This window comes from Hyaena hyaena, unplaced genomic scaffold, assembly GCF_003009895.1.
Source record: "Hyaena hyaena isolate Hyena2069 unplaced genomic scaffold, ASM300989v1 scaffold_317, whole genome shotgun sequence".
Lineage (NCBI taxonomy): Eukaryota > Metazoa > Chordata > Mammalia > Carnivora > Hyaenidae > Hyaena > Hyaena hyaena.
The window spans coordinates 1,894,930-1,909,809 of record NW_024080950.1 but is presented as its reverse complement, the minus strand read 5'-3'; the positions used below and the strand labels follow the sequence as shown (position 1 = coordinate 1,909,809).

Sequence of the window (14,880 nt, the reverse complement as noted above, 5' to 3'; positions counted from 1 at the left end):
TGGAGTTGAGCCTGAAGACATTAGAAACCTATAAATATAAAGCAGTTATGTAGATGCTGAATGCCTTCCAGAAATTTCCAAATCAGCCAGGATCCCTGTGACCTGGTAGCCTAGAGATGACTAATTTCAAATACCTCCTCACTTCTTCAGGTACTACTTTTCCCATCCCCTCACTCTTCTGGAAGGAAGAAGGAAAGAAAGTGATGCTTTCATGAGAGCTCGGTGTGGACTACAGGGTAAGGGTAGCCAGAAGAGGCCAAACCCACCAAGACTGATGAGTTGTATAGCATGCATGAAGGGGCTGCAGCCCAAGAGATATGTGGCATAAGAAGAAGGGGGGGGGGGGAGATCAGGGCTCCAGAGAGCACAGCTAGGATTTATAACAAGAATATAAGGCCAAAGTAAGTGGGAGGTGAGGGTTCAGATACAGAAGAAGCAATAAAGCAGTAGGGTCCAGCAGGAGACCTCTATCCCCAGCACAGTACACTTCACTATTTCCCAGAATGGCTACATGCTTTGTGTAAAGCTAAATTAAAAAAACCTGGGTGAGGCCTGCTGGAGACCAATGCCCATATCGCAAACCAGTATGAAGCATAATCCTGGGATGCTCACTTGCTCTCTGTGCAGGTATGAAGGCTCTTTGAGACCCAAGAAGCAGATGCTCCTTGGATCATACTCCACAGTGCTTGGCCGTACCTAGGTGGACACCTGGATTTTCTGGGAAATCGCCCTCAAACCACACATATCCCCTGTCTCAGCTGGCCTTCACAGCTACTTCTCAATAGCCAAGTACTACTTCTACCATGCATTCCCCTTTGTTCTGAGATGGAAAGATTGACAGTGGTAAAGAATCAACTCCTTTCATTCCACACTCCATTCCAGAAGTCCTGAATCCAGGGAGAACTCAGAGGAAAAAATGCAGAGCTCTCTTTCCATGCTGAACACTGTGGAAGGAAAGGAGTCTTCCCTGCCCAGGAAGGTCTGGATAAAAAAAGGAGTTCTTGGCTCAGTGGTAAGGAACAAGGGAGAAGAGGAATCTCTCATGTGCCTACATCCTGTCTAGAAGCAGACTAAGTCCTGCTAGGCACATTATGTAACCATGTCTTGATTTTTACAGAAACACCACCTAGGGGTTGATGGGGTGCAGACTGCTCAACCCCCAGGACTCTCCTAGGTAGAGCACCTTCCTGTCACCTCCAACTCCCCCATCTGTACTCATGCCTCTGACAGTGCTCCAGGAGCGATAGACTCAAAACTAAATAAAGTCACTGTATTTGTTTCCTAGGTCTGTCATAACAAAGTACCACAAATTAGATGGCTTAGAATAATAGAAATTCATTCTCTTACAGTTCTAGAGGTCATAAGTCCAAATCAAAGTGTTAGCTGAAACATACTCGCTCTGAAGCCTCTAGGGAAAGATCTATCCTTGTCTCTTCCAGCTTCTGGTGGCCCAGGCATTCCTCAGCTTGGGGCAGTGCTGCTGTCTTCCTGCATGTCTCTGTTGTCACATTATCACTTGTCTCTTTGTCACATTGTCACATGTTTCTCTATATATGTCCATGTCCAACTTTCCCTCTCCACATAAGGATGCCAGTCATATTAGATGAAGGGCCCACTCTGTTCAAATATGACCTCATTTTGACTTAACTGATTATATTTGTAGTGAACCCATTTTCCAAATAAGGCCACATTCTTAGGGACTGGGGGGGAAGTTAAGACTTAAAGGTACTTTTTGTGGGAGACACATTACAATTCAATCAAAAGCAGTCATGGTTGACTATTCTGCTGGAATTCTCTTTTCTACCTTTACATTCTTCATAATGTCCAATACATTCTCATTTGTATCATCTGTCATTTTTCAATTCTCAACCAGAGTGGGAATGGCAAAGGCAGGAACCAGAATTCCCACCAGCAAATATAGTTTTGAAATATAAATAAACAAACAACAGCCTAATGGTTATTTGGGGGCAGGGTTTTTCTCAACCTTCGTTGCACTTTAGAATCATCTGGGGAGGGGTGCCTGCTGTTTCAGTCAGGGGAGCATATAACTCTTGATCCTGGGATTGTGAGTTCAAAACCCATGTTGGATGGAGAGATTACTTAAAAATAAAATGTAAAAAAAATTGATCTTAACAGAGAGGAGTTAAGATGGTAGAGAAGTAGGGGGACCCTGGGCTTTCCTCGTCCTTCAAACATAGCTATAGTGAGGACAGATCATTTGGAATACCCAGGAAATCAATCTGCAGAATGGCAGAAGGATCTCCACAGTTGGAGGGAGCTAGCGTGGCAGGGATGAGGCTTACTTCAACAAACAAACTAAACCACATCTAGTTAAAGGTCCAAACACTCTCCACTGCAAGCAAGGAGGACCTCTGCAGAGGACTGACCAGTGGGAAAGAGCAGCCAAAACTCAGTAGCAGACTGCACAAGGCATACACCAAAAACACTTCCTGAAGTTTCAGGCCCTGGACAGTGTGTGACCCCTTCTTATTATAGCATTACTCTTAGGTGCAGGAAACATAACAAACTTTTAAAACATGCAAAAGATAGAAACTTGGCCAAAATGACAAGAAGGAGGAATTCTCCCCAAAAGAAAGTTCAAGAAGAAATCACAGCCAGAGAATTGCTCAAGACAGATATAAATAATGTATCTGAACAAGAATTTAGAATAACAGTCATAAGACTAATAGCTGGGCTTGAAAAAAAGCATAGAAGACACCAGAGAAACTCTTGCTACAGAGATCAAAGACTAAGAACGAGTCAGGATGAATTAAAAAATGATATAACTGACATGCAAAATAAGCTAGATATAGTGACAGTGAGGATGGAAGATGCAGAGGAGAAAACTGATGATACAGAAAATAAAATTATGGAAAATAATGAAGCTGAAAAAAAGAGAGAAAGGAAATTATTAGATCATGAGGGGAGACTTACAAAACTTAGTGATTCCATAAAATGAAACAATATCCAGGGACACCTAGGTGGCTTTGTTGGTTAAGTGTCCGATTTTAGCTCAGGTCATGATCTAGCAGTTTGCGAGTTCAAGTCCCACACTGGGCTCTGTGCTGACAGCTCAGAGCCTGGAGTCTGCTTCAGATTTTGTGTCTCCCTCTCTCTCTTCCCCTCCTCCACTCACGCTCTGTCTCTCTCTCTCTCAAAAATAAACATTAAAAAAAATTTTTTTAAATGAAACAATGTCCATATCATAGGAGTCCCAGAAGAAGAGTGGGAAAGGGGGACAGAAGGTTTATTTGAACAAATTATACCTGAGAACTTCCCTAATATGGGGAAGGAAACAGGCAATCAAGTCCAAGAGGCCCAGAGAACTCCCCTTAAAATCAACAAAAACAGGTAAACACCACAATATATCATAGTGAAACTTGAAAAATACAAAAATAAAGAGAATTCTGAAAGCAGCTAGGGACAAACAGTCCTTACCCTACAAAAGTAGACACATAAGGTTAGTAGCAGACCTAACCACTGAAACTTGGCAGGCCAGAAGAGAGTTGCAGGAAATATTTGATGTGCTGAATGGGAGAAATATGCAGCTAAGAATTCTTTATCCAGCAAGGCTGTCATTTAGAATAGAAGGAAAGATAAAGAGTTTCCCACACAAAAACTAAAGCAGTTCACAACCATTGAACTAGGCCTGAAAGAAATTTTAAAAATTTCTTGGAGGGAAAAAAAATAAAAAGAAGAAGAAGATCAAAGCTCCAAAGAGTACAAAGGACCAGAGAACATCACCAGAAACACCAACTCTACAGGTAACACAATGACACTCAATTTGCATCTCTCAATAATCACTCTGAATGTAAATGGACCAAATGCTCCAATCAAAAGACATAAGGTATCAAATAGATTAAAAAAACAAGACCCATCTATATGCTTCCTACAAGAGACTCATTTTAGACCTAAGGATACCTGCAGATTGAAGTGAGGGGATGGAGAACCCTCTGTCATGCTATCATCCATCAGCATGTCAAAAGAGAGCTGGAGTAGCCATACTTATATCAGACAAACTACACTTTAAAACAAAGACTACAACAAAGGGCATTATGAAGAAGGGCATTATACCATAATTAAGGGGTCTATCCATCAAGATCTAACAATTCTACTTAGGCCCCCAACTTGAAACACCCAAATATATAAATCAATTAATAACAAACATAAAGAAACTCAATGGTAATAATACCATACTAGTAGGGGAATACCCTACTTACAAAAATGGACAGATCATCTAAGCAAAAAATCAACAAGGAAACAATAGCTTTGAAAGACACACTGGGGGCGCCTGGGTGGCTTAGTCGGTTAAGCGTCCGACTTTCACTTGGGTCATGATCTCGCGGTTCGTGGGTTCGAGCCCCGCGTCGGGCTCTGNGAATTAAAAATTATGTTAAAAAACACACTGCTTTAGGGGCACCCCGTGGCTCAATTGGTTGAGTGTCTGATGCTTGATCAGCTCAGGTTATGGCCCCAGGGAATCCTGGGGCTCCATGCTGAGCATAGAGCCTTCTTAAGATTCTCTCTCTAGGGGAGCCTGGATGTCTTAGTCGGTTAAGCGTCCGACTTTCGCTTAGGTCATGATCTCGCGGTTCGTGGGTTCGAGCCCCGCGTCGGGCTCTGTGCTGACTGCCAGCTCAGAGCCTGGAGCCTGTTTCAGTCTGTGACTCCCTCTCTCTCTCTGACTCTCCCCTGCTCACGCTGTCTCTCTCTCTCCTAGAAATAAATAAAACAGTAAAAAAAAATTAAAAAAAAAAAAAAGAAAGACACACTGGACCACATGGACTTAACAGATACATTCAAAACATTTCATCCCAAAGCCATAGAATACATATTCTTCTCAAGTGCACATGGAACATTCTCCAGAATAGATCACATACTGGGTCACACATCAACCTCCAACAGGTACAAAAAGATCAAGATCACACCATGCATAGTTTCAGATCATAACGCTAGGAAACTTGAAATCAATCGCAAGAAAAACTTGGAAACCCCTCAAATACATGGAAGTTAGAGAACATTCTACTAAAGAATGAATGGGTTAGCCAGGAAATTAAAGAAGAAACAAAAAATACATGAAAGCAAATGAAAATGAAAACACAACAGTCCAAACCCTTTGGGATGCAGCAAAGAGGAAAGTACATTGCAATTCGGGCCTATCTCAAGAAGCAAGAAAAGTCCCAAACACATAACCTAACCTTATACCTAAAAGAGTAGAAAAAGAGCAGCAAATAAGCCTAAAGCCAGAAGAAGAAGGGAAATAATAAAGATTAGAGCAGAAATAAATGTTATAGAAACAAACAAATACACACACACACACAGAGAGAGAGAGAGAGAGAGAGAGAGAGTAAAACAGATCAATGAAACTAAATGCTGCTTCTTTGAAAGAGTAAACAAAGCTGATAAGCCTCTAGCCAGACTTCTCAAAAAGAAAAGAGAGAGGACCCAAATAGATATAATCACAAATTAAAGAGGAGAGATCACAACCAACATCACAGAAATACAAATAATTATAAAAGAATACTATAAAAAATTATATGCCAACAAACTGGGAAACCTGGAAGAAGTCTAACTTTCACTCTTTGCAGATGACATAATACTCTATGTTGAAAACCCGAATGACTCCACCAGAAAGCTGCTAGGACTGTTACATGAATTCAGCAAAGTTGTAGGCTATAGAATCAATGTACAGAAATCGGTTGCATTTCTATAAACCAATAATGAGGCAGTAGAAAGAGGAATCAAGGAATCAACCCCATTTACAATTGCATCAAAAACTGTAACATACCTAGGAATAAACCTAACCAAAGAGATAAAAGTTCTGTATGCTAAAAACTGTAAAAAGCTTATGAAAGAAACCGAAGAAGACACAAAGAAATGGAGAAACATTCCATGTTCATGAACTGGAAAAATAAATACTGTTAAAATTACTATACTACCCAAAGCAATCTACACATTCAACGCAATCCCTATCAAGATAACACCAGCATTTTTCACAGAACTAGAATAAACAATCCCAAAATTTGTATGAAACCACAAAGAACCTGAATAGCCAAAGTAATGCTAAAAAAGAAAACCAAAGCTGGAAGCATCACAATTCTGGACTTCAAGCTGTGTTACAAAGCTATAATCATCAAGACAGTATGGTACTGGCACAAAAGCAGACACATAGTTCAATAGAACAGAATAGAGAACCAAAAAATAGACCCACACATGTACAGCCAACTTATCTTCGACAAAGCAGAAAAGAGTATCCATTGGAAAAAAAGACAGTCTCTACAGTAACATGCAGAAGAATGAAACTGGACTACTTACTTTCTTACACCATACACAAAAATAAACTCAAAATGGATGAAAGACCTAAATATGAGACCGTACCATCAAAATCCTACAGGAGAAAATAGGCAGCAACCTCTTTGACCTCAGCCGCAGCAACTTCTTACTAGATATGTCCCTGGAGGCAAGGGAAACTAAGCAAAAATGAACTACTGGGACCTAATCAAGATAAAAAGTTTCTGCACAGCAAAGGAAACAATCAACAAAACTAAAAGGTAACCAACCGAATGGGAGAAGACATTTGCAAACAACATTACCTGGTAAAGGATCAGTATCCAAAATCTATAAAGAACTTATCAAACTCAACACTCAAAAAAGAAAAAAAAATAATTATCCAGGGATACCATGGTGGCGCAGTATAGGTTAAGCATCTGACTTCAGCTCAGCTGATGATCTCAGTTTATGAGTTCCAGCCAGCATCAGGCTGTCAGCACAGAGCCCACTTCGGGTCCTCTGTCTCTCTCTCTCTCTCTCTGCCCCTCCCCTGCTTTTGCTTTCTCCCTCTCTTTCTCTCTCTCTCTCTCTGTCTCTGTCTTTCTCTCCCCCTCTCAAAAATAACTATTAAACACAAACAAGAAAACAAATAGTTCAGTGAAGACTGGGCAGAAGACATGAATAGACACTTTTCCAAAGAAGACATCCAGATGGCTAAGAGACACATGAATAGATGCTCAATGTCAATCATCATCAGAGAAATACAAATCAAAACCACAATAAGGTGCCCCCTCACACCTGTCAGAATGGATAAAACTAACAACTCAGGAAACATCAGATAGTGGCAAGGATGTGGAGAAAGGGGAGCACTTTTGCACTGTTGGTGGGAATGCAAACTGGTGCAGCCACTCTGGAAAACAGTATGGAGGTTCCTAAAAAATTAAAAATAGAACTACTTGGGGCACCTACGTGGCTCAGTCAGATGAGTGTCCGACTTCCGCTCAAGTCATGATCTCCTGGTTCAGGAGTTCAAGCCCCACATCAGGCACTGTACTAACAGTGCAGAGCCTGCTTGGGATTCTCTCTCTCCCTCTCTCTCTCTCTCAAAATGAATAAACATTAAAAAATGTAATCTCTTTGGGGACTCTTAATGACAGAGAACAAACTGAGGGTTGATAGAGGAGTTGGGTGGAAGGATGGGCTAAATGAGTAATGGGCATTAAGGAGGGCATTTGTTGGGGCTCAGGGTGCCTGGTGGCTAAGTTGGTGGCGCAGTTGGTTAAGCAATTTAGGCTCTGATCATGATCTCAGTTTGTAAGTTTGAGCCCTGCATTGGGCTCTGTGCTGACAGCTCAGAGCCTGTCTGCCCTTCCCCTGCTTGTGCTCTCTCTCAAAATAAACAAATAAACATTAAAAAAAAAAAAAAAAAAAAGGAGAGTACTTGTTTGGATGAGCACTGGGTGTTATGTGGAAGTATTGAATTACTGGGACCTACTCCTGAAACCAATACTACACTGTATGTTAACTAATTTGAATTCAAGTTGAAATTATAATTATTATAGGGGCACCTGGGTAGCTCAGTCGGTTAAGCGTCCGACTTCGGCTCAGGTCATGATCTTACGATTCGTGGGTTCAAGCCCCGTGTCAGTCTCTGTGCTGACAGCTAGCTCAGAGCCTGGAGCCTGTTTTAGATTCTGTATCTTCCTCTCTCTCTGACCCTCCTCTGCTCATGCTCTCCCTCTCTCTCTCAGAAATAAAAAACATTAAAAAAAAGAAATAATTATTATAATAAATTTTTTAAAATCAATCTTAGAATCATCTGGGGAAACTGTGAAATATAAAGCAATATGCATGTTATTACAAACATGTAGTTTTGTAAATTAGTTATATACTTATACAAATGCTGCACATGACCCCAGATCAATTACACTGGAATTTCTGGGGGTGGTGTCCAGGGGCTGGTATTTTTTTTAAAAACTCCCATGGGATTCCTACTTATAGCTAAAACTAACAACCTTGTCCTGGGTGAGAGTCATGGCTGTTGGGAACAGCCCTGGCCCTACAGTTGGGTGACTATTCACATGTCTCTCTACTGAGCCCCTTCAAAATGTAAGGAGGAAGCTGAAGAAAATAGTTTACATGGGCCCAGTTATCTGAGTGCAAAACATTCTGCTTATGGGCGGTGCCATTTCTGCCCCTCTGAGAGTTGAAATGATGGGACTGGTGAAAGAGCAGAAGCAGAAAACAGCACCCAAGTGTCCAAATCCCCGTTTGAAAGGCGACCTTCAGGCCAGTTAGAGTTCTGCCTCAGTAAGACTCTCTTGAAGCAGAGTTCGAGTGTGGTGCCCAGGATGAAGTCATCATTCCAAAGGGGCTCTGACTGGGACAGAACCAATGTGGGGGTGGGGTGGTATTTGTTCTGTTTATTAAACCTCATATTAACCATGCATGATTATCTTTTGACTCCTATTGGGCTGATAGCCACAATTAAATTCATTTTTCCCCTGTGGGGTATAAGGCCATGGCTGTCAGCCTGCAGAGCCCACCAGGGTTTCTGAGTTGCTTCTTAGAAACTCCCGTTGCTCTTGACAACTGAGATCTTTTGGAGTCCCAAGTCTGTCATCCAACATACCAGCTATCCTTCATTTATGTGACCAATAGGCTAGCAATGTCCTCCAACTCATTACAAATTTTAAAACATTCAACAGGTAGGGTGGTCAGCAGAGCCCTGCCCAAGGCCTCTAAGACTTCCTCTACCATGGTGACATCGACACCATTAGCCAGCGTTCCTTAATACAGTCTTTCTCGGGTATGATCCGTCACTACCACCACTCTCCAGCCTACCTTCTCCACGTTGGCCACAAAGATATCACAACAGATTTTACCTAAAGGCAAAATTTCAAATTTATTATGTCTAAAACAGTCCCCCTTTTGTATCAGTCTTTTGATAATACCAAATAAGGAAACTAATCTGACATGGCTTACTTTTAGTGAACCCATGCTAATTTCTAGTGATCACCACTTTTTCTTCTAAGAATTCGCAAATTATTCAAGGGAAAAAAAAAGAATCTTAGTAATTAGTCCATAATGAAAGTCAAGCTCACCAGACAGAAATTTGCAGATCCTACCTTCTTCCCTTTTTTGAAGAATTGTAGCATATCCTCCCTTTTCCACTCCTCAAACACTGCTCCTGCTCTGCAGAATTCTTCAAGATTACTGACAGTGGACCAGCAGTCTTACCTGTACATTCTCTCAGTACCTGGGGTATCACTCCTGCCAGCCAAGAAACCTGAACTCCTCTGAAACAACTAAGTGCTCTCCTTACAATCCCCTTGCCTGGCTTGAGTTTCTGTCTCCATTTGCCAGTGTTCGTAGCCTTTCCAGGCTGGGCTAGAACAAAAGTCATTCTCTTTGGTAGAAAAAAATGGGAATAAAATGGAACCCCATCCAGAGTCAGTGCCCTCTGCATAGAACTCCGTACTCCTGTCCCTTTACGTGAGAACAAAAAATTTCCAGAACCTGGAGGAAGTTAGTACCTATCAAGGGGGCCAAAGGGACCCTGTAGAAGGAGGCAACCAAGCCTCCATCACATAACTCATCCACCAAGCAAAGTCACCACAAAGATGGAACTGATGGGGAAGGAAAGACGCTGTCACTTCAGTTCTCTTCAGAGAATGACATCACCCAACTCACTATAGACACACTGGGAGTTGGGACCAGCTCTGCTTCCCAGTGGGCATTTCCTGTCACCACACTCATGGGTGTGTATGGGGGCAGGAGGAGGGTCCATATCTCTTAGGAGTGTGTCTATTAGCAAAGAAGTTGTGACAATGAATACTCATGGCAGAGTCCTTCAAACAGGCACAGGAGTAGTAGCAGCAAGGATTTTCTGAAAATCAGTCTTGATTCTCTCTCAATTCCCCAAACAGTCATCATTTGATCGCTTAGATAAACTTCCAAGTGATTGATCTCATGGGTAGCTCTTTTGAATAGAAATTTTCGATTCTTGAGTTGCAAGGGAAAGGAAAGTCCTCTTTTGAGATTTTTTTTTTCTTTGTTAGCATCCAGCAAAAATCAAATGTTTACTATGAACTGTTCTGAGCACTTTATATTGATTCACTGCTCACAACAATTCTGTAAAGCTGGTAGTATTCACACCCATTTTACAGAGGATGAAACTAAAGCACAGAGACATTAAGTAACCTGGTCAAGTTGATACAGCTTGAAGGTAGTAACGATAGTATTTGAACCCACATAGACTGACTGTAGAACACTTAGGTGTGGTAAACTGATTGCAAAAATGGGCCAATTTTCTACCCTTTCTGTCTCTATGCTGGGAACCCTGTCACCAATGTGAGAACACCCCTGGCTAGCCTACGAGGGGATGAAACCACATGGAGCTGAGCCAAGGCCATCCTAGACTAGCCAGCCCTCAGCCAAATCCCCAGCTGACCACAGATGAATGAGTCAGCCCAGCCAAGATCCATAGAACCACCCTGAGACCTGACAGAGTTGTGAGAAATAAAAAATGATTATGGTTTTAAGCAACTAAGTTTGGGGGTGTTTTACTACATACCAGTAGATAACAGATACGCCAATGCTTGACCACTACACTCTATTTTCCTTCACTAGCGTCATCTGACTCAAGGGTTCTCCTGGAATGGACAGCTTCCGCAATGAAAAGCCTTCCTCCAGGCCTTATCTGTCTTCATCTTTGAGTTGCCCCTGCTCTACCACTATGCCAACCTATGAAGGAAGTTTATTAACATTCCTCACCTTTACTCCCTAGCTTTTTCTGGAATCAAGAGGAAACTAGGGTACTTCAATCCCTTTGTATTATTCTGAGCTCTGTTTCCTTGTGTGTCCTCTTTGCCCATCTCACCATCGTTTAGGAGCTAAGTTGGAATTAGCCAAAGTGTGTGGTGCCAAAATAATGAAATCAGGGTAATGAGGGGAAAAGCATGGGTAGCGCTGTAAATCAACACGTCTCATTCTCTGGCCTTTCCCTTCTCTCAGGATGGGCTTCTTACTTGTCGTGGATGGGGAGTGGCAGGCAGTCCCCAAAGGCACACTCCTGCTTTGCCACCTGACCCCCAAATGAAACCTTGCAAAGCTGAACTCTTTCTGCCTGCCAGCATTCAGGGGGCAGCAAGCTGCACCTCCGCAGAAACTACCAGCTCCAGCTGCTCAACTGAAACTAAAAAAGAGTTTGGAAACATGTTTCACAGAGTGGAAGCCTTCTGGGGCATTTCTTCCAGCTGCCTCCAGCTACTGTGCTCCCAAGGAAATGGAGAGGATCCTCCAGGGAGAGAAGGGGCACCCCTAAAGCATCCTGAGGGATAGGGACCACAATCCACTAAAAATAGGCCTAGAAAACTCCCAAAGAAATTCATAAAATATCCCAAAACATTCACAAAAGACTACTGTTTTTCTACTGGTGTATTTCAAAACTTTTTTTTTTCCGTTAGGCACTCAATAAATGCTAAATGATGCTAATTCTTCTAGCTCTTCTTGCTTTATGAGGGAAGCAGGGATTGTGAGGGTTCGTTGCTCAAAAGGCCAATAGCTAAGTGACCTGGGTTGGTGAAGAGAAACCAAAACTCCCCGGGGCAGATCTAGCCTTACTGTGCCATTAAACACCCAACCCCCTCACTCATTACACTTGGGCAACAATAGTTTAGTTTTAATTTCTTTTCCGTATATTTCACAGCCCTAAGGGAAAATGTCCTGTGACAATTCTGTAATAGTAAGACAATTACTGGTGACTCAGGGCTCCCTGCTGCCTCTGCATCCTCTCGCAGCTGAGGAGCAGGCTTCCCATGTAGGAACAATTTGCTTTGTGAATTAGTAAAGTCAGAATAAAAAGAACCTTTACCTTTAAAAGATGATAGATATTCAGATGAAATTTGATGAAAATTCAGCGCAAGGTTTCTGTTTCAGAACAAGAGTCAATTGTAGGCATCGGCTCCCTGAGGAAACCTTTCAATTAAACTCAAAACTGTTTCAACTTACCCCTTCTGAGCCCACCACCCACATCACCCAGGAACCCTGAGAGTATCTTTTTTGATTTCTCCTCCTTGTTCCTCTTTTCTTTGCTAACCAACTTCTTCCCTTTTCACCTTAGACAATGAATAAGGGAAAGTACAGGAAAACTGTGTTCTTCTTGAGAGAGAGAGAGAAAAAAAAAAAAAAAAGAAAACCCTGCCTTACAACTCAAGCACTCAAAACAAGCCTAATTAGAAATGAACAGTTAGAGATGTCCTAGGTTAGAGGGCATAGCTGTCCCCTAATGCCTAACAGATTGTGTTCTAAAACACTTTGGTGAATGGGTAGATCAGAGTTTGGAGAGCTTTTTTTCCCATAAGCATAAAGTTCTAGAGACAGGCTAAGTCCTCATAAAACTCTAGTTGGCCACAAGAGTCTAATAATGCACCCAAAGTGAAAACTTTAGGTGTTACATTGCCTCCTCTTAAATAACCATTTAAAATAGTTTCCATGAGAGAATGCATGAGAGGATGCCAGAAACAGATTTCCATTTACCTCAGAACCAAAGTGAGCTTTTCCCACTGAAAATAAGAGGAAGGTGAAGGAGGAGGAGATTCTGGCTACAAATAGCCCTGATGTGGCAGACGCAGGTTCTCCACGGAGGGTAAGATGGGACAGGAACTCCCGGGAACAATAATGATAACCTGAAATGCCTCTCCAGTTTTACGTAACATTATGTTCTACAATTCTTCAGTTCAAACACTTAAGTTCCAAATTAGGAACTAGAAGGCAGTTGCTTAAAAGGGAGTTTGGAGAAGGAAGGGCTTTTTGGTTTGGGGTCATATATAAATCAATGAGCCAGGGAAGACCTATATTCACCTGTGATGACACTCTTGATTTCTGTTCTTCAGTTCTGTGGCTGACACAATCACTGATGCTAATAAGATTCTCTCAGGTTTATAGTGTCTGTTTAAATTGGGAACAGGGAGAAGGATGCTGGATTATAAGCTTAAAGACTGGGATGTCCTCTTTATTTCTGTATACTCCAGTCCCTTTAGTGCTTAATTCACAATTCATTGATAAATAAGTATAACTGAAGAGGGGCTTTAACTTTTCAATGTATAGGTGGCCCTTGAACAACATGGATTTGAACTGCATGTTTCTACTTACATGCAGATTTTCTTTGATACACACAGTGCAGTACTGTAAATGTACTTTCTCTTCCTTATGAATTTCTTAATAACATTTTCTTTTCTCTTGCTTACTTTATTGTAAGACTACAACATACAATACATATAACACACAGAATATGTGTTCATCAACTGTTTATGTTATCTGTAAGGCTTCTGGTCAAAAGTAGGCTATTAGTATTACATTTTGGGAGACTCAAAAGTCAAACACAGATTTTCAACTGTGCAGAGGGTTGGCACCACTAACCCCCATGCTGTCCAAAGGTCAAAACATATGGGCTTTGGAGCCAAAGTTCTCAAATTCAAACCACTTTCCTCCATAGGTGCATAACCGAGGGTCTTTCTGCCTGGGCTTCTAGTTTTCTCCTCCCGAAAAAAGGGTGGTGATCATATCCACCTCAGGGTCACTATAGGGACTGATGCATTTATATTTGGGAAACATAGCACTGTGCCTGCCACATGGTTAGCACTCAATAAATCTAAGCTACTATTATTTTTCCATCATCAGTTAGCTAGCTGTCCTCTATTTTGCCCCACGTTAGCTTCTCAGGGAATATAGAAAACATGAAAGTTGATGGTATAGTGGGTTGAACTGTGGCCCCCAGAAGATATGTCCACTTGCAACCTGAGAATGTGACCTCATTTGAGATAAGGGGCTTTTGCAGATGTAATTAAGACAAGGATCTTGATATGAGATCATTCTGGATTAGGACAGGTTTTTCTAAAATCAATAGCAATGTTCTTATAGGACACAACAGAAAAGAACACACAGAGAGACAGGGAAGAAAGCCAATGAACAGGGAGGCAGAGATTGGGATTATGCTGCCACAAACCAAAGAATACCAGAAATAACGAGAACTTGGAAGGGGCAAGGAAGGATTCTCCTCTACAGCCTTCAGAGGGAGCATGGCTCTGCCAACATCTTGATTTCATACTTCTGGTCTCTAGAACAATACATCTGTGTTATTTAAAGCCACCAAATTTGTGGTGATTTGTTGTGGCAGCCTTAGGAAACTAATGTACAGTTTGGGCACAGGTTGGAACACCCTAAGTTTGATGACGAAAACAAGCCCAAACGGGAACTGGAAGTTCCCTTAATTCAGTGAACTGTAGGGAAACTTCTCTTTAGAAAGGGAAAATCACTGGCTTCAGGAACTAGAATGTTCAGGCCATTCTGGCCCATCCACTCCCAGCCAAAGACATTTCTGCTGGGAATCTTGAAAACATTCTACATTTTTTCCACAGGCATGAAGTAGCAGTACTATGCAATGTATGATGAGTCAACCCTTATCTGGCCCCAAATTAATGGGCAGGCAACACAGCTCTTAGTCTGTGTCCAACAAACACTCTCACATTGGTCCCCACTGCCTTCCTGACCCATTTCTATGAAGGTCAAAGAGGTCATTAGGCAAAGATTCCAAGCTAAGGAAAGATA

General features: G+C 41.8%; 1 protein-coding gene across 1 annotated transcript in view; it reads right to left on the bottom strand.

Moving 5' to 3' along the window:
- Positions 1–14,880, bottom strand: part of LOC120242836 (myosin-IIIb) — a 208,393-nt gene that overhangs the window by 139,706 nt on the left and 53,807 nt on the right. The window lies entirely within an intron of this gene.